This window comes from Mytilus californianus, unplaced genomic scaffold, assembly GCF_021869535.1.
Source record: "Mytilus californianus isolate M0D057914Y unplaced genomic scaffold, xbMytCali1.0.p SCAF_1, whole genome shotgun sequence".
Taxonomy (NCBI): Eukaryota; Metazoa; Mollusca; class Bivalvia; order Mytilida; family Mytilidae; genus Mytilus; species Mytilus californianus.
The window spans coordinates 127047743-127068737 of record NW_026262581.1 but is presented as its reverse complement, the minus strand read 5'-3'; the positions used below and the strand labels follow the sequence as shown (position 1 = coordinate 127068737).

The 20995-nt window shown below is 31.0% G+C and overlaps 1 long non-coding RNA gene and 1 pseudogene across 1 annotated transcript; one reads left to right on the top strand and one right to left on the bottom strand.

The window, feature by feature from the left end:
• Positions 1-683: 683 nt before the first annotated feature.
• The window catches only part of LOC127733760 (lachesin-like), a 34631-nt pseudogene continuing 14319 nt past the window's right edge, over positions 684-20995 (top strand).
• Positions 12940-14663, bottom strand: LOC127733805 (uncharacterized). Its single transcript, XR_007997165.1, has 3 exons — positions 14551-14663; positions 13795-13916; positions 12940-13231 (listed from the first exon to the last, which is right to left on the bottom strand). It is a non-coding gene; the product is annotated as an uncharacterized LOC127733805 (long non-coding RNA).

Here is a 20995-nt window from a genome sequence, read left to right as displayed (position 1 = left end):
ATTTTTCTAATCCTGACCAGGTGACACCCAAACTAACCTGTAACTTCCTTATGGAATATAGTTTGAACGTTTTGTTCAGTTAAAGTTCCAAACGAAAATAACATTGTTACTATTTATTTACTTTATGGTGAAGCATTGCTTTATATTTAAAGATAACAAATTGATATTTTGTAAGAAAAAAAAATTAATGCAAAAGATGACAAACATTATGTAAAAGAGAGGTGAATGATACCAGAGGGACATTCAAACTCATAAGTCGAAAATAAACTGACAACGCCATGGCTAAAAAAGAAAAAGAAAGATACCAGAGGGACACTCAAACTCAAGGTTAAAGTTTTCAACGTGCGGGCAAACACACTTTAAGTCCATTGATGGTTTACGCATCCACTGATAAAAGAAACATTTGTCAACACGAAAAAAACAGTTTGAGACTTGATTCATCTTTTAACCATTTACTGCTCTTTTTCACATACAAAATGTATGGCAACATCAATTCAGAAAAGTGCATTTTACGCTTCTGAAAGATTTTATGTAAAAGTAAAACGATTTTCATCAAATAAGGTAAAAGACTGTTTCGCAATAATACGGAAACCCGGATGTACTTGTAAATTAAATTTATCCGTTTTAAATGATTCATACTTGTAAATAAAAAAATGTGTTTTCCACCTATTCACTCAATCATGTGCCAAGTCTTATTACGTTTATCTAGTTTGTTGGGCTATGTCAGCGTAAAAGTTTATGCTCGTAACATTGGCATTATAAAATTGTCCTATCTGGTAAAGACTACTACACAAAGGATTGTATACAGAAATAAACACTGAATAACCAAAGGTATGATCATTTAATGAATCAGCAATGTTCTTTATTATAATTATATAAACTGACCAAAATAATACTCTGTTAAAACGGGCACTTTCAAGTGTACTTTAAGTAATAAACTGATCATTTTTCAATACAAAATTCTGCACAGAATTTTAAGCACAAATGATCTGCTATATAAGTGTAAACTTAAAGAAACACACCTATGTAGTTTTTGCAATGAAACAAAAGAGACAATAGAACATATTTTTTGGGAATGTTACATTGTCAAAAGTTTTTGGCTTCAACTAGTTTATATGTTACAATCAGATTTCAATTATGAGCTTCTGATATCAAAACAAAACATCCTCTTGGGATCAGATATTATAGATATCTCTGGAAATTTTTTCATTGTTCTCATGAAGTACTATATTGATTATTGTAGATTGAGCTCACTGTTACCTTGTGTTAAGATTGCACTTAAGGAATTGAAGAATTATAACATTATTGAAAAATTATCTTCCACCTTTCACAGTTCTACTGCAATAGATGAAAAAATATAAAAAATGGAAACCATTTCAACAATTAATTTTATGATACAAGAAAGATAACTCATACTTAACTGTAAAATAAATGTGTAATACAACTGGATGCACATCACAATTGGACAGTGGTTAGTGTGCATCCTATAGATATTATATATATGTATGTAAGACTTAAATATATGTTACTATGTTATGATAATTGGAGTTAAGATATTATTTTTTTATATGATTTCCAGTCTTTGATAGAAATATAAACTTATGTAAAAAATAATGTATTTTTCTTCTACATTTGTAGAGAAAACAGCAAAATATGTCACTATATGTTTTTTTTATGAGTACATGTACAAATATGCTGCATCAATAATAATCTATTAATATCAATTTAATCATATATTAATATAAGTTAATGTTTTTTTTGGTTTTTTTTGTTATGTTTTTTTTTTTTTGGGGGGGGGGGGGGGGGAGGAGGGAGGATGTTAATATAATATTAGCGCTGACACTGACAGGTCATAATTATTAAACATATATTAGAAAAAAATGCATATAATTATTGTATGAGATGAAGAAATACAAAAAAAGAATTATATAAAAAAAAAAAAAAAACCGGGCACCTACACATTTCAGAATGTGTACGTAGTATTACACCGCACTTTCGTTTTATTAGAAAAACTGATAACGCAATAAGTAAATAATTAGAGTGAAGTATGTAATTGTAGTTCAATATTTCATTAGGAATGTGTTTTACAACTATTATTTTTGAAAATTTGAGCAAGTCAGTTTAATCCAAAACACATTACCTAAACTCAAGCTACTTGATATTTAAAACTGTTTTTGTACCATTACAGCAAAAATCATTTCGTTGCAAATTTCAATACATTAGAAAAAAACAATATTACATAAACTTCAAGCGTCCGAAGCGCTGTTCTGGATTTACCTTCATCAGGAACGCTCAAGCCGACTATTTGAAAGCCAAGGATGTATAAGAACCCAAACAGTTGAAGAAATTTATGACTAAAAAGTACCTAAACATAATAGCCAAATCCATCTAAGGTCAACCTTGTTGAAACCAGTTGAAACCTTAGTTTCTTTATAATTTCAAAACTGATAAACGGACAATTAAAAATTAAGATTTGTTATCAATTATATCAGTATCGAAGTACTGACTACTAGGCTGCTGATACCCTCGGGGACTGATAGTCCACCAGCAGCGGTATCGACCCAGTGCTTTAAAAAAAACTAACACTATATCATGCGTCCGAAGCGTTTTTCTGGATTTGTCTCCAACAGGAATGCCCAGGTCCGAATTTATTAGCATTAAATACTTGATTACGATAAATCAAAGGACATAATTTTCTATTGTTGTTTCTCATCCTTTCAGTAACTTGTTGGAAAGTCTAAATATAAACATGGGGAGATATGTTATGAATACCAATGAGACAATTATCCGGCAAAGTTAAATTACAAAGATATAAGATAATTTGAATATCGGATAATAAATTATACAGTTGTTTTGCAAATTTCTTATGCAACTGTCTAGCGAAGAACCTGAAGACATAAAGGTCGATCTTGAAAAGGTTGTGTCTGTGGGTTGCTTACCCAATTTTGTCAATATAACAGAACTATAAACAATTATCATATAAGTGGAAGGTTTAACTAGCAAAACTATAAAACCAAATTTAACTTTTAAATGTCTTCGGAAAATGCCTGTACCTTGTCATAGAGAGGCCAGGCCTATATAATTACATGAAAATATAGTGTATAATTGACTTATTTGTAAAGATCTTGTCAAGACGAGCATTTTAAGCCCTTGTTTTTAAAAATCCAATGTACGGTTACAAAGTTATGATCGATTCAAAGTTGATATTCGGCCCCCCTTTTTTCTCCAAGATGGCCGCCAATAAAATCAAGTATATTTCAATTTTAATAGGCATATTTTGTGGCAAGTAGTTAGTACTTTGCCTTTAAACACCATTTTCTATCAGAATACACTCTATTCTTCACAGAAATTCAATAATACTCATTTACATATGTTTTTAATCGATTTTTTTCAGCATCCAACAGCCTAGATTCCTCCATTCTGGCATGGCACAAAATGCCCGAACAGCCAAGTTGAACCATATTTCTCTGTGAAATTACAAATTAATGTATAGATTTACACTATACTAACTGTAGAACCTTGCCTGATTTGTTGAATTATGAGAACTTTGTGTGATAAAATGGAAAAATCAAAGAGTTCATGGTCTCTCAACATGTAGTCGCTATAATTTTTCCTGAAAAATCTAAATGGCACCGATAAACTAAGACATAGAGCAGCTTTTATTGAATAGAAAACAGACCAAAATTATCATATCTCTAAAACTGTGCAATGTATTGGGATGAAATTTGAAATTCAACATTGTGAAAAGTCAATAGGCATGATGATGATAAATATAGATGTTTGACCGGGGAAATGGCGGCCATTTTGAATCAAGATGGCCGACATTTTGTCAATTTTTACCAGAAAAAAACATGTTTTCCTACATAACTCGCTCATTTCTTGACCGATTTTGAAAATCTTCGTACCAAAATAATGGTCTTTAATCCATCTTTTCATTGCTAATGATGCATATTTCATTTCTGCTATCAATAAAGAGCTTCACTGATTTTTTTGAAAATGTAAAGTTGCATAAAAACTGTGCGTAATCTTCAAAGAGAGCATGTTGTTTTGATGTGGTGTGGTACTAAGTTTCAATAGATGATTTTTTAAATGCTGATTCACAAGGTAACAGTCCTATACTAATAGATATTCTGATTGGCCTAGCTAAAAGGCATACTAAATGCTACATTCAAACTAAATCTAAGTAAAGATAAAGCAAATACCAAATTTTAAAATCGTACCTTTGACCTGCTGTTTGAATAACCAGTATCCTGCACTTATTTAAACTAAATCTAACCAAAGATACAGCAAATACCAAATTTCAATTCTTAATGTGGATCTTTCCATTTAATATCTAGTAACATCCTGTATGCTGAACCAAAACAGTGCGAGATTTCCAAGGGCTATGTCCATGTATACACTGATAAATGATTTTTCAGGAATATTCATCTGTTTATATTCAATTCTCAAAAGAGGATGGCTTAAATCAAAACAAATTCATAATACTTGCTTAAGATTTTATTAACAAGAAATTCAGAAGATGCAGATTGATTGACAGTTAGATAACTCTCCATCCAAGACATACATAAATGTTAACTTAATAAACATGCATTTAGTTTTTCCCATCACCTCTTATAAACACAAGCAACAATTGAGTGAATCATTCCTCAACTGAACGACCCTTGAATCTAAAGAAAGTTTAATTATTTAGTTCCTGAAACATTATTCCAAATTTTTTGGTGCCTGAAACATACAAAAATTTTAGGTGCCTAAAACATATTTTTTTCCCTATCATTTAATGAATAAGAATATAATCGATACATTTAACTATACAATGTTGTCCAGGTTGTAGCCAGTTCCGAGATGAATCACTTATTTCCATCACCATTATTTTTTACATGCAAAATTAATATGCTAAACAAGAGTAGAAAATTATATTCTAAACTAAACTGGTTCCAATATATATTCAAAACAACATGTAAATAAATAATTGAATGACCTACAAAAAATAAAACAATGAAGTATTAATAGTTGGATTTCAACTGAAGTATGTTTCTGCATATTTTTTGTACTCCTCTGAAACTTCTTCAAAATTGGTAACATACCAAGACCTTCCACTAACATCTTTTGGTAATACACCAACATCTAAGAAAAAAAACAAAAATGTTTTCAACCTTTTGTCTATCATTAATTTCAGGCCATTTGAAAAGATTTTTTGTTTTTTTAGAATGATGTAAAAATTTAATATCTAAAAAATTATCATTAATACATAAAATTTGTCCAGGATACCATGTATCTGCATAAGCCACTGCAACATATTGTCCACACTGAAAATTTAAGTTTGGTAAAACATAGTCACTGCTGGAATCAATATCATAAGTAGTAATATTAGTATTATTACACGAAATTACAGAATTTATAACTGAACTATCCTTTCCTCGTGCCTTTTTTGTAACAGGTTCTTGAGATTCAATTACATCTTTCCTTTTCTTATTTTTTATAAGACAGATTTTTTCTAAAATTATCTCCCTTTGTTTTTCCATAAAAATTAATCTATCACTTGCAGATTTTATTATAAAAGTTTCATTATTTGAAAAATCTTCTTCATTCTCCATCTCTTTTGAATTTCTTGAAAATTTAATTAAAATCTTTAAATGAGATAAAAGTTCTTCAAAATTAAACTGTATATTATTTGCAGAAAACTGAAGCAATGTTTTATCATCAGTGTTTGTTTTTAAAACCTTTTTGTGAAATTTAATTTGTGTTTTAACAGCTTCTGATTTATCTTCACTTCTATTACATTTTTTCAAGTTTAGATTTAAATCTTTCAAATTTAACCACAACCCTCCATATTTTTGAATTTCCATTGTCAAAGTTTTAACTTCATCCTGCTTTTTCAAAGCTTTTCTCTCTTTTTCTTCTTTTCTTTGCTTTAATAAAAGCATATGACTTTTTTTAATTTCCTCTTTTCTTTTCCTAAATTGTTTTATAATTTCTGGAGTTTTCTCCCTTGCTATTTTAAATACCTCCGCTTTTTTTTCTACACTCATGCTGTCTAACCATTTTAATGTTTTATTATTTGAAAATAAAATTATGCCTTCTAATGCGATGGTGTTAGCGTTAGGCTTTTCACGCCTCAAGCGATCCAGATTAGCAAAATCTCTCTCAGAAACTATATTTGTTGTTGATACAGTTCTTGATTCAACACGCAAATCTTTATGTACACCTTCTGTGTTTTCGTTAAAAATACCACCAGGTAGACAGTCAGAAAGCTGTCTTTCTATTATAATCAAAAAATTTATCAAAATAATATGAAGAGCCTCAATGGTTAAGAGGTTTAATTCTTCATCAGGATCATTATCAATAAATAAACTATTAAAAACTTCATCTTTTTTTGTAAATTCTGGATAAAAAATTTTCCCTTCAATAAGCTCTGAAGCATCCTTTGAAAGGAGTTCAATAGTATTTTTGAAAACCAACCAAGTATCATTTAAATCTAAAATATGCTCAACATTTTCTATAATTCTCCATAAAGGACCAGTAAGAAGCTTATCTACAATACCTAAAGCTCTACAACCTGCTAAATAAACAGGATTGTTTACATAGTTATAAACAGCACAAAGTAATCTATTTCGGTCCTCTTTATTAAAATTATTCTCAATAAATAATTTAATATGATTTCTATGGTGAAAAACACTTGCACCCATTGAAAACAGTAAATTAATTCTATGCCCATGAAAAGTGGTTAGTTGCAAATCAACAGGAGGTTCCAACTGGTTTAAAAATGTTTTAAAAAGTAAACCATAACCAGATTTTTCATCTGCACCCGGCACACACAGCTTTGTAGAAGCTCTGATAAAATCACAAGAACTAGGACTAAAATAACTACTACAATCATCCGATTCTAAAATATTTTGTTCCCATAATTTCAAACCAGACTCAGCCTGAGTAGCAAAATTTACAAGTACATGCAGGTTACATTTAAATCCATTTATAGCTGACATCTTTTTAATTAAATCCATATCAGTATCATCATCACATGGTAAACACTCTATTTTCATTTTTTCTAATAATGATTTTAATGACTGATTTACAATATGGCGATCAGTCATCATGTTTTTAATTGATAAAATAAGTTTTGACCTACCTTCTTTACATTTAGAATCTGAATTTTTTTCAAGAATTTTTGACATGTCTGTTAATACAGAATCTATTAAAGATTTAAAACTTTCGGCATCTCCACGAACCATTTCATTTATTCCTAAACTGAACTGACCAGAAGAGGTTCCAACCTGAACACCACCAAATTCATGACCCCCTCTTTTCGTGCCATCAGTATGCAATGTATTGAAATCACTGGTAAGCATTGCCTCAGCTGCTTGCATTTGAGCAAGAGCTTTAGCTTCAACAAGCATTATTTCTGAAAAGGTCCGTTTTGGTAACCTTTCTACTTTCAAACCCCCTAACTTTTCTAAAACTGTCCTAACGACCTTTTCTACATTGTTAACACCAACATTTAAACTTAGTAATGCAGCATAAACCTCTCTAACTGAATCATTATATTTTCCATTATGGAAAGTCTGAACTATTTGGTTTAATTCAAAAGACATTTTAAATTCATTAATTTCCTCCTGTAAATTCATATTTTCATTTTCTAAATATTCAATTCTTTCCTTACTACTCTGAATTGTTTCTTTTAAATCAGTAGTCTCATTCAAGTTATTTGTATTTTGTATTTTTTTAAATTTCAAAGATTTATAATATCTCATTAAAGCAGACTGAACTTTGTATTTTTTCCTTATTTCATCAGCTCTCAATTTTGTTAACAAGATTTCTTTTTTCATTTTATTATTCTCCTTTTGAAGGCCAACAATTTTCTTTTGTTTACGCTTTATGCGTTTGTTAACGTTACGTACAGACAACTCAGATAATTTTTTTTCACAAACATAATGTTTTTTCTTTAATCTTAAATTCTCCTGTTTAAGTTTGTAAATATTAACATTATATTGTAATCTCTCTGTTCTTGATTTAGCAAGTTTTTTTCTCATGTCTGTGACTATTTTTTGTTCTCTATTCTCATTTTCATTGATATATTTATTTTCAGAACCAACATTTTTTGGTGAATTTGTTTGCTTTGCCTTATTTTGAAGAAATTTCCTTTCAGGTGCCAAATACAGCGTGTTAAGATATTGCCTTTTCCTTTCGTTACTCAATTTATGTTGTGAAAGCTGTCTCTTATATATAGACTCCCACTGATTTTGGAGTGCACCCATATTTGGGGCCACATCTAAACTACACAAATAAAAAACCCATTGTGAACATTTTTTTACAGTAAATCCAAACCTGACCTTTGCCTTCCTTAACTCTAAAATAAGCCCTTTCTTAATTTGTTCACTTTTAATTGGAATTTTACAGGGATTTTCTAACCATTGAAGAGTTATCCCTACTTCATTACAGAAAGGACCTAAATTATTTAGTTCACTTTTCAGATTAAGTGCAAACTCTTTACCAAGTAGCTTATTATTTTTTTTAACAATTACCGTAACCCTATTTCTTATTTTCCTTACAAATGGAGAAATCTTTACATCGTTATACCCTAAATTACTTAAAACTATAGGCACATTGTCTTTAAATGTTAATGACTGTGAATCTTCAATTGTCTTCAGAACAGTATCCCAAAAAAAATATTGCCTCCAAACAGGTTCTTGAAATTTGGTAATGGCCCAATCATCTAAAATTAAAAAAAATATCCCAAAAATTATAAATGGTGTACATAACCGAATCTGACTCTCCCTCTTTTGTGAAATAACTAGCATTTCACTAAAAAAAGGGAATGTCATATATTTAATTTACCAAAGGTTAAGGCATTGATTTATCTGTGACCCGCACATATCGTCCAGCAATAAAATCTTCTTTGACACATCTAAAATCCTATGACCAGCATATGGAAGAAAGGTTTGTACTGAAAAAGAAAACAAAAGGAACCACAAGGAAATAGCTCTTATAACATATTATTTGTCATTAATATGAATGTTATTTTTCAATGAATTACTTTCAATTCATTTTCACTTTACAAGTCCTTTTAAGCGTTATCAACATATTCAACTGATAAGTTGTAATTTTTGGGGCCCTTTATAGCTTACTGTTCGGTGTGAGCCAAGGCTCCGTGTTGAAGACTGTACTTTGACCTATTATGGTTTACTTTTATAAATTTTGACTTGGATGGAGAGTTGTCTCAATGGCACTCATACCACATCTTCTTATATCAATAAAATGTTTTTTTTTTTTTTTCAATTTGCATGATGTAATATTTTTAATCAGTACATAAATAAGTATTTTACTAACCGGCATATGTCTCATTAGTAAGTAAACCCTGCAATATTTCACCAGATATGTTGGACTCCGACAAATATTCCTGAAACATTCCCAGTCCTGAAACACAGAAATATAATCCATTGTAAAGAATAAATTTGATATCTATATGTCTGACTTTATTGAATATTCCACACGTTCCCGTGAAATTACATCAAAAGAGAAAAGTCAGACACCTTTAAAGCGGGTAGTAATTGGGTATCCCACATGACAAATGACAGTAAAATATTTGTTCGAATAACCTTAACGATAAATATTTAACTCCATTTGATGCTAACGGTAGCTACAAAATGAGATTTGACGAATGACAATAAAAAATAAAGGCTCATTTGATGCTAACTGTAGCAAGTAAATGGAAGATTGGTGATACAAAAAGTGACTGTTGTTTAACGTCATAGTTCAAGTGTCCCAAATTGTATGTTGAAATGTCGCAAACTCTCATCCTTGTCTCATGGGTTTTCGGGTGATTAAGAATGCATTGTGACATCACAATTTCCACTGAAAAAGCAAGCATAGTACGAATTTATATGACCTACGTAAACATATGATCTGACCATAAATAGTAAACAGATTTGGGTAAGTGATTTAATTCGCTGAAACATAACAAGTGCCAAGAATGAAAAATAGAAAAGCAATAGCCTAATTTATCATGATTACGCTCCTTATTCAATTACTTCATGTCATTAAAAGATTAAACACGTTATTTTAAATAAAGAAACAAAACTTGTTTTATATCACTTACTGTGAAGGAACAAAGCATTATCAGTTTATTATTAATAATAAGCAATACAAATGTTTCATATGAACTAACCAAATTGAAAGAAAACTTGCCAGGAGTCAACTGCAGATTAGGTATCCAGGTTATAAGGATATCAAATCTTGTATGATCATTTCTTTCTAAAATATGATTGTTTAAAAAGGGGGCACTTATTTTTTTTCAACTAAATTATATAGTAATGTCTAATGACTTTTGTTCGCTTAAAACAAATAGAAAAATGCCAAATATTTTTAAAACAAATAAAAAACCAAGTTAGTTCGAATATTTAACAAAAACAATATATGATTTGCTAAACTTACCGTTCTGTGTACTGACGTTACAGTCACTCGAGTCAGTTTTCATATTGACGACGACGTTCATTTTCTTACTTCCACTTGCGTTTTGGTTTGATCGCTTAATCTTAAAAAAGAAATATGTTCCTGATTATTAATTGCTACCAAATTGGGGTGTTTTAATAGAAAAAGTGTCAAGGTAAACGATTATTGACGTGAAATTTCGGTTCGAATTACTTATCTGGTTGTTTATATTCTTTGAAGATTTCAAACGTGAAAGTCAAGGACGCAGTAACCGGAAATAAATCTTCACTGCGCAGGTGAGAGAAATGGGAATCTCCTTTTTCATTGGATAGTAATTTTATAAATTTCTGACGTCAGGAACATATTTCTATTTCTGTTTGAAGTGGGTAATCCTCTGGAAAAAACCGTGCCGCCGGCAACGTTTTCATTGGAAATGCGTCGCGATTGATCAAATATTACGTTCGACTTCATTTTAAAATATTATATAAAGTTATTCTTTTTGATAAACTTTATATTTTTCTTATATTAAGGTTAACTTTTTATTCTTGATGGTGGCAAAAATCCGACAAAACAACCCGTTTCAAATGTGTATATTTTGAAAAATATCGCGACCGGAAAAACAAAATGGCGGACGTAAATACAATAAACTGGCCTCTCTACTTGTCAGATATATGACGGTTGTATTTCCTTCGTCCATTTGGTTGATAAAGTCTCGCGTTTGATTTTGTCAGTTTTTATTGACTTTCCCCTCTTTGAATTTAACTTGGAGTATGGTATTTTTGTTATACTTTTTTTTTTATTAAATATCCCAAAACATTAGATCATCGGGTTAAACTAGATTTTACAGGAGAGAAATTATGTAAAAATATGTTGTCTATCGAGAGGATCATTAAAAGGTACATAACAGAATAAAACGAATAAATGACCGATCAGTATAACATATAAATATCAGTAAATTCCACAGCATGTATTATATTTAACCAACTATCTTTTACTTGTTTATAACTTCTTTTTTCAGTTGTCAAAGGCATTTCACATTTTTCTAATCATGACCTGTATCTTCCTTATGGTATGAAGTTTTGTTCAGCAAAAGTTCCAAAAGGAAATAACATTGTTACTATGAATAGAATTTATGGTGGAGCATTGTTTTATATTTTAAGAAAACAAATAAAAAAATTTTGAGGGGCAAAAAATGAATGTAAAAGATGATGGATCTTTATGTAAAGCCCATTAACGGACAGGCAAACACTTTGAGTCCATAGCTCTTTTTCACATCCCTTGGTTAAAGAACCGTTTGTCAATACGACAAAACCAGTTTTCAGACTTGATTAATCTTATATCGTGCTTGTTTTCACATATAAACTGTATGGCAACATCAATTCACAAAACAGCAATTTACGCAACTGCAAGATTTTGTGTAACGCTGCATGTTCGAAACGGGGTTTAAAACAACTATCAAATAAGATAAAACAAAAACTGTTACAGAAACCCGGATGTACGTTTTAAATGATTCATAATGTGTTTTCCACTTATTCACTTAAGTAGGTGCAAAGTCTTATTATTTGTGATTTATGCCAGTGTAAACGTTTGTGCTCATAAAAGTGGCATTATAAAATTGTCCTTTATGGTAATACCCATATCCTCAGTGATTGATATAATCTTGCATCCAGTTCATGTTTAGTTATGGGCATAGAAAACTCTAGAGGAGAGAACCGAATACAAGATAATATCTATACGTTCCAAAATGTGGACTACTATGCACAATGCAATGCACAACAGCTCACTGGATATAGCTCCGAGTTGTTCACAACATAACTAGTCTGGAGATAAAATATGACGCATGATAATCAACAATATTGTCATCTGAGATCTATAATTTTATTTTTACCATTGTAATGAAATAGCGAGCACAAATATACAATCCACTTGCCCTCATTGACCTTTCCTGTGAACATCGCCTCATCAAACGCTAAAGTGAAGGTGTGTTCCGTCAACATTTGATCACATAGTAATTCTTGTGTTTTCTAATGTTGTCTCTTGCTCATCAACCTAAAATGCATACATGTAATACCAATATCAAAATCTAAATATGAAAAACCTATCCACATTTTGGTACTAATGGGTGGGAGAGGGGGGAACATATCAAGGATCTCATCAACCCAAACAGTCAGTATGTATTGCCTGACTAAATATAGCCCTTAAACCAACCACTTGGATATTGAAAGAATGAGGATGTATCCCATGTACTTCCGCCAAAGATATCAACCAATTAGGTTATACCCATATCCTCAGTGATTGATATAATCTTGCATCCAGTTCATGTTTAGTTATGGGCATAGAAAACTCTGTTGTCCATACAGCATATTTGCATGCCAATCTCAAATAACACCACTAGCAAGGCTTTCCCTTAAGGAATAGTATTCCCAAAACTCAAAACAAAAATGTCTTCAACACTTTTATTAAATATTATTCTTTTATTTCTTTACAATGCAACTAACCATTTCTAGATACGTGTACACATTTCTTTATAAATAGTTTCACAATTCAATAAGTTCTCATGAATTCGACCACATACAAATTTATGAAGTCTCGTTAAGGCAATGAACTCATATCAAAATGAACATCATTTGTATCACATCTTCAGCATGATGAAAGCTTGTTGTAAGCAAAGGGACTTCACCTTCAAGTGTCAACTATGCTGGCTTGTCGCTTACTTTACTGTTGTTGGATCAAACTCACTCTTTCCTTCCCAATCAGGAACATTGACAATTGTATTTCCACTTGATTCTTCTCAACTCTGCTAAAACTATATTAACCAATAACAATTTGTTTATTTGTACTTGTACAGCATTAGTCACACTTCGAAAAGGAAAAATCCCTTCGCCTACAATCCACGTGGAAAACCACTAGGGAATCAGTGTCCCTCGAACTGTAGACAAAGAAATTTGAATTTAAAAATTTCACTATACATAAAATTTTAGTATACATTGGTATACAAAATCATTCAACATTATATTTAGTAGACAAAACAAAACAAAAATATTGCAACAATTAATCTTCCAAGTCAAACAGATTTTTGTGACATCTTTAAACACATCAATGAAATTATATACAAATCCACTAGTAAACATCTCAAAATTAGGGGCAAATTTTTAGAATTACTTTCAAATAGGTTCATTTAACATAAAGCTGTTCCATCACATGTTTTTTTTTTTAAATTCAAGTATCGCGCCTTACTGGCATCTTCTGCCTTTCTCTTCAATACAGACAAATATAATTTAGTGTTATATCTATATTTACACATTTCTTTTTTTTATTATTATATTTCCTGAAATCAAATCATTACGTAAACATGCAATTTGTACTCACCAGATTCTGATCAGAAAAATCCTGTCCTTTAAGGATGATCCTCATTGACATGAATTATCGTAGAATGTCATATTGCTTCTCCTTCAGACATCAGCTTGTCAGTAACACCCATGATCTGAAAACTAAAACATTCTATTCATATTCTATGTACATTCAAACAGACCGCTGAACGCGGACCTCGACGAAGACACCTTTTAATTCAATACACATCACTCCAGCCAACAAAACTAATACCAAATGACATGTAATTTCACACTTAATGCTTTCCCTTTCTCAATCTTAATATTCTTTTCTAACAAAATCTTATTATACATAAAATATATTAACAAACTCCAATTATACATAAAATATTTTAACGCTATAGCACTTTGCCCGGCGTATAACCGACAAACGGCATAACAAATATATGATCACCTGGGTTAATAATATCTACCCATGACAAGGTCTAAATCCCAAAACATTTCACCACCAATTTCAAAAATGACCACCTATTAAGAAGCCACCAAGGCGAATATAAATGACCACCAAGGTCTTAAAGCCACCAAGGCTAGTATTTTCTTTTTAATGTTGCCACCAAGGCAAATGTAAACAATTATAAAAATGACCACCTAGGTCTATTGCCACCAAGGCAAATATAAATGACCACCTAGGTCTATTGCCACCAAGGCATATATAAATGACTACCAAGGTCTTAAAGCCACCAAGGCTATATTGCCACCAAGGCAAATGTAAGTAAAAGTTAAAGAATATAATTACTTTGCCGACAACACGTGGAGCACGACCATCCCACAGCTTGGATATTGAAAGAATGAGGATGTATCCCATGTACTTCCGCCAAAGATATCAACCAATGAGGTTAAGGTAACACACAAAAGGATATTAACAGAAATAATCGCTGAATAACTAAAGGTATGATTCGTGATTCAGCTACGTTCTTAATTATATTTAATAGAACTGACAAAAAATACTCTGTTAAAACGGGCACCTAAACATACCCGTTTTTTTTTCTCTCTTTTACAAAGAATTATTGAATTTTCATCATTTATGCGTAGTATTAACCACTTGTATTTTATTAGCAAAATAAGTAAACACAATTAGTAAATGATTATAATCAAGTCCGTAATTGTAGTTCAATATTTCATTAGGAATCAGTTTTACAACGGTTATTTTTTACAAATTTGAAAAAGTCAGTTTAATCCAAAATATTTTACTACACTCAAGCTACTTGAAATTCAAAATTACATTTTTTTACCATTACAGCAAAAATGCTTGTTGCAAATTTCAATACGTTACCAAATATGTATTGAAATTTTGTATACAAAAATTATCATTAAATATTTGTTTACGATGCATCAAGGGAAACACTTTTCTATTGCTGTTTCCAACTTTGTAAGTTACTTGCTGGAAAGAATAAATATAAAGATGAGGAGAAGTGGTATGATTGCCAATGAGATAACTATCCAGCAAAGTTAAATGACGAAGATATAAGTTAATTTAAATATCTGATAAAAGAGAGGCAAAAGTAACCAAAGGGTCATTCAAACTCATAAGCCGAAAATAAACAGACAATACCATGGTAAAATAAAAGGAAAAAGACCAAAAGACAAATCACAAAATACAAAACACAACATGATAACTAGTTAAATAGCAAATTTCTTGTTCAAATGTCCGGCGAAAAATCAAAAGTTGACATTAAACATGTAATGTCTGTTTATCTAAAGAGGAAAATTACTATTGGATATTAAAATAAAAGTTCTTTAAAAATACTTTCACTAAATATAACTTCATATTTCAATGCCATATCAAGGACAACGACAAAAAAGCTACATGTTACAATAGGCCTTCATTAACCAATAACATCATTGAGATAGCGGTGTAACAACACAACATTAAAACAAACAATCAGTTTCAACGGGCTTGATGCATCAGATCGATATCATAACCATTGAAAGTCCACTTTAAGAACGAAATTAAAAAGCATTGAAAACTTAAAATTCTTACGACTTAGTTTTTCTATGCCTGGGGGGAGAAAACAAATAGTGCTTCGGATAATTTTTGCATTTTATAAACAGTAAATTTACAGAGAATTGACATAATGTTTAATGTTTAAGAACTGAGGATGCAGTTTAACACTATAATGACATTTTTGTTATTTATAAATATGTGGTGACCAAGATGGGATTTTGGTGATTTTGAATCTGTTCAAAGTTTTGATTTTTCTACCCTATATACCACTTTGCCTCATATTCTTATTAAGAAAAAATTCACACAGCTAATTAAATGGGCATTTAAAAAGTCGGAATGCGAAAACATATGTTCAAACTCTTTTAGGTCATTTCTTAGGAGCAACAAACAAAAGAGCTATGTCAATTGGACATGCTTTGATACTATATCTGCCCTTGAATTTTTACTTGATAACATTTTTGTTCGCTTTGGAGATTTCGTATATCGTCAAGTTATCGGAATTCCAATAGGGACTAACTATGCACCACTTATTGCGGACCTGTTTTTATATTGTTATGAGTTACAATTTATGACTAAAATCAGCAAAGACCCATCGAAACAACATCTGATACAAAAATTTAACAATACTTTTAGATATTTGGATGATATATTGGCTCTCAATAATGACGACTTCAGTATGTATACTAAAGAAATTTATCCTGTTGAACTTACTCAACATAATGCTAATACTAACAATGACCACTGTCCTTTCCTCGATCTTAATATCTATATCATTAACGGGAAGCTTAATACAAAAATTTATGATAAAAGAGATGATTTTTAATTTCCTATCGTTAATTATCCATTTTTAGATGGTGACGTTCCCTTGTCACCATCTTATGGTGTTTATATATCTGAACTTGTACAATTCGCTCGTGTATGTAACAACGTATAAGTTTTTAGCGAGAGAAATTTATGTATCACTGAAAAATTATTACACCAGGGTTTTCGATATCATAAACTAGTCAAAACATTTACTAAATTTTATCATCGGTATAAGGACATCATTCGTAAATATAACTCAACATGCAGACATCTTATACGTTCGGGTATTTCACATCCAATCTTTTATGGTAATATTCTTTACAAAGCCCAAAAATGTCAGTATTCACCTCAAAAGCTAACAAAACCTTTAAACAGACTTATTAAGAAGGGATATAGTTACGACACTGTTGTCATGTCATTAAAGATTGCATATTTTGGCTTAAATATTGATTCACTTATAGGGTCTTTGCATCGGAATTAAACATATCTATTCTAAAACCAGTTGTTGGCATGACACGGGTTATGTTCTTCTCATATATTTCATGATGGTATAATACTAAACCCCTAACAGGAGTGAATGTGCCTGATATTCATATGATGTAGACATAATCCTTCAATCAGTTTAATTGAGGTCTGAAGCTGGCATGTCAGTAACTGCTAGTAGTCTGTCGTTATTTATGTATTATTGTCATTTTGTTTATTTTCTTTTGTTTCCTAATCTGACATCGGACTCGGACTTCTCTTAAACTGAGTTTTACTGTGCGTACTGTTGTACGTTTGTTTTTTCTACATTGGCTAGAGGTATAGGGGGAGGGTTGAGATCTCAAAAAACATGTTTAACCCCGCCGCATTTTTGCGCCTGTCCCAAGTCAGGAGCCTCTGGCCTTTGTTAGTCTTGTATCATTTTTAATTTTAGATTCTTGTGTATAATTTGGAGTTTAGTATGACGTCCATTATCACTGAACTAGTATACATATTTGTAGCTGAAGGACGCCTCCGGGTGCGGGAGTTTCTCGCTGCATTGAAGACCCATTGTGGCCTTCGGCTGTTGTCTGCTCTATGGTCGGGTTTTTGTCTCTTTGACACATTCCCCATTTTCATTCTCAATTTTATTTTATAGAAATCACAAAAATAGACATATGTAATCGTGGTTGTTGTCTAGAAAAATAGGGTTAAAGTTTTGTATATTTTTAATTTCGCTGAAATTTTCTATTACCGTTTTTTTTTTTTTTTTGTTGCAGAAAATTCTAAATTGAATCAATTACATAGCACCGGATGGGAAGATAGAACTACTTGCCAGCGCTGATATTTCATTTGAAAATTGAGTTATTTTGTGTATTTCTTGCCAAAACTGTCTACCATATTATTTCAATAAATTATTCTACATCCAGTACTTGTTAAATGGAAAATACACATAACATATAAAATACATATACGAATGCCTATACAGTTGAATTTTTCATTTCCACAAGCAGAAAAGACAAGAGTTTACATTTGTTTGTATTTTCATTTTTTTTATCTATTATGAGATCTTTCTTTAAGATAAGTTCAAATAATTATCATAAAACATAAGTGACACAATATTTAGATATTTAATTAAATGATTAACATAAAACATAAGTAACACAATATTTAGATATTTAATAGATTAAATCTAATAAATAAAAGAATTCCTTGTGCTAGAAATAAATTTCTGAAGTGAAAAAATTCGTTCGATGAAGAAGAAGAATCTTTATTTTTCATCAAAAATAACTTAGAGAGACTTTATTTGACCGATCGTTTTCTAGGGAACGGAAAAATCCATAGCATAGTATCCGTGCAGTAGGAGGGATTGGAACATTGTTTTTTCAAATATTCAACTTTCTATGTTACAGGCTGACCATGTCCGATTTATTGCAAGGATTCGTGTGTGTGTTCGGCATCATATTCATAACATCAGGTAATTTTGTTTAATTCAGAAAAATGAAATAATGATACAGACGAACAAAAACAATGCACACAGCAGATAAAAGGAAGGGTTGTGAGAAATATTAACTAAAATCGACTCATACACATGTTGACAGTCATCTCCATCACGAATGGATTTACCAATACTACCGTATAGCGGGTTTTTTTTGCGGGTGTTTGATTGAAGGACAATAAAGATATTCGCTCGTAATTTGATTATTTTGAAGAAGAACTTCCGCTAGCTAAAACATCAGGAGACAAATATATTTGAGACGCTTTTGTAAATATTTGACAGTATTTCAGTATCCACAATAATATTTTAAAATTGGGAATTAAGATTCGTCCAATATTAAAACGTCAGAAAAAAATCCGCTTTACGGTTTGTGTTTTAATTAGTGCGAGACATGTTTTTGCAGTCTTATAACTTATTATATCAGAATCTGTACTCACATTTTAGCTGAAAATTTTCCTATTGTTTCATACTCTTTATCGATACATTTTAACTAAGTTTGGATATGCATGGCATGTGATGCATGGATTACACGAAACGAGAACTGCTTTAAAGTAATGGGGTTCATTCTTTTAAAGTTTACCTGATTGTAACATGTTTTGCATCTTTTTAGTTTTGGTCTTTTTAAGTTTTTTTATTCGAGCGTCACTGATGAGTCTTTTGTAGACGAAACGCGCGTCTGGCGCAAATACAAAATTTCAATCCTGGTATCTATGATGAGTTTATTTAGACGTAATGATAAATGCCTTATAGAGGCTAAATAGTCTTTGGTAAATTCTTTGACCTTTATGTAATTAGCAATCATGCAAGTGGTACAGTAAATATGTTTGAAGAAGTTTCTTATCAGAATTTACATGCTTTAACCGCAACCTATCATTCTGGTTGTTTGGGATTTGGTTTAACTTTTGGTCTTTTGATCAATCTTTGTCTTTTGGCTTTTTTTTTTTTTTTTTTTTTTTTCTTAATTTCAGCTTTTTGAAGTTTTGATTTTTACAATATTTAAGTCTCCAGGTATCAACAGTAAGACATTTACTGTCAAAATGCACCTCTGGTGCAGTAAAATTGGTACTGTTAATGTTACTTTGAATTTGAAATCATATGATAGTGTTACATAAATTTTTTTTAGACAGGTATTGAAAGAGCAGTTACTTATACAGTTTCAATAATCAAAAGACAAACATTTTAATGAAAAATATCATCAGATGACGAAAGTACCTACCATTTAAATCTGCTCTTTACAATTGTTTAGCTCATGCTGTGGGTCGACCAGAAATAGTAGATGATCCGATACCAGAAGTACCAAAACAGGGCCAGACAGCATATCTGAATTGTACGGTCATAAATTTACAGTCTCCAGCACAGGTAGAATATGTAATGCTAAAAGATACATCTCTTTTCAGTTTCCAAAAGAATGATCCTGATTTTAATCATCAAAAACTACTATAACTACAACTTTCAATGGCAATTGATATAACATTCTACAGAACATACAATATAAGTCTCTTCCATCTTGAAATAAGATTCCCAATTTTAAACTTTAAGACAGATTGAAAAAAAAAATCAGTCTCAATTTGTTCATAAACAATTGACATCGTAGATACAAAGGACAAAGCTTCACTTTTGGCAAATTGTGGCCTTAGATTTACAATGAAATATCAAAAAAGCCACAATCTGGTTTTTACATGGACCTTTTTGAAAAACGTAAATGCTCGGTAAAACATATCTCTTCATAAAAGTACAAACTAGGATCAAAATTATTTGAAGATATGGTCGCCATTCAATGAGTATGTGCTTTTTTCTGACACAAAAACTTTAGGAAAAATCTGATCGCAACCTACGATCAAAATGTTCTGCTCAAAAATATGTCAATGTTTAAGTCATATTGAACGAGTTCCTTGTAATTTAAATGTTAAGGAAATAATTGAAACAGTGCATGCAATTACTTAGTCGTCTATGCACGATTTTTGCATTTATTGCGAATCGCGGACCACGTGAAAAATAGGTGCTAGTAAATTGATAGAGCAATGTTTAAAAAAAAACTATTTGTTCCCATTTGTTAATTAAACTTTTCCATAAACAGGTGTTAAATGACTTAGTGTATTGACTTTGTTCTTTGAGAATCTATTGTTACTATTTACCTTCCAGTGCATGTTATTTACAATCTCTCTTCGTGTTTTTTCCTGCGCACTTGCGTTGTGCAGTGGCAGAAGTTCTAACGAGATGCCTCGTAGTTAAGGTCACTGCATACGGAAAACATTCGGCAAATTAGAGTACGAGACGACAGTTATTCAATAGCAGTTCTTTTCTGAATGTAAATTCTGAATATAAATTTTTGATAAGAAGAAAGTCCACGTACACTTGTTGTATAGTAAAACTAAGCCATTAAAGAAGATAAAACATAATCAACTTTTCTTTTCATTTAAAGTATCATATGACTTTAATAATGTACTCCTAGACTCAAAAATGTTCTGGATT